General features: G+C 51.2%; 1 protein-coding gene across 1 annotated transcript in view; it reads left to right on the top strand.

The window, feature by feature from the left end:
• Nucleotides 1-281: 281 nt before the first annotated feature.
• Nucleotides 282-627, top strand: part of PPARG (peroxisome proliferator-activated receptor gamma) — a 153,284-nt gene continuing 152,938 nt past the window's right edge. The window contains exon 1 of the mRNA XM_011952323.1: nucleotides 282-589. The gene's annotated coding sequence lies outside the window, so the exon portion shown is untranslated. The remainder of the gene's footprint in view (nucleotides 590-627) is intronic.

Raw genomic sequence — 627 nt, forward strand, 5'->3', positions numbered from 1 at the left:
AGAGGAGCCTCAAGTCCAGGAGACCAGCGGCTTTCTGAACACGCACCTGCCAACCCACTTTGGACAGGTCATGATGGAGAGTGTGGCAGGAAAAGAAACGGTCACTATCTACCCAACCCATGAAAAACTGTTTCTCATGTCTCACGTCCCCACTCGGTCCCACCCATGTTTTCTGAGTCCCTCGGTGTCAGAAACACTGCTAAGAAATTTAAGAAATTCTGTTAATGAGTTTAAGAAATGTTTTTAATGATTAAAACTCAGTGACTTGTGAAGAACCATGTAACTTACAAATGCAAGGAACTCTGAAAGTGTGCAGTACCACCGGGTCAGAAAAGAAAACCGAGAGACCCGAAATATGCTTTAATTAAATTTTCTTTAAAAATGTCACTGGAAAGAACATCTTGGGAAGACAGCCTGGCTGACCGCCGTGTGAAGGGCAAGCCACTCTGGCCGAGAGGAAGTCCCACACCTAGGCTCTCCCCAAACCGGCCCTAGCCGGGGTATCCCCCTAAGCTTCGGGTCCCTCCTCGGAAATGGGACCCTCTCTGGGCCGCCTCCCAGCGGCGGTAGCGGGAGCAAACGACACCAGGTAGCTGGCGCCGCGCACAGAGTGGACGCGGGAAAGCC

The sequence above is a fragment of the Colobus angolensis genome, unplaced genomic scaffold (assembly GCF_000951035.1).
Source record: "Colobus angolensis palliatus isolate OR3802 unplaced genomic scaffold, Cang.pa_1.0 Scaffold34, whole genome shotgun sequence".
Lineage (NCBI taxonomy): Eukaryota > Metazoa > Chordata > Mammalia > Primates > Cercopithecidae > Colobus > Colobus angolensis.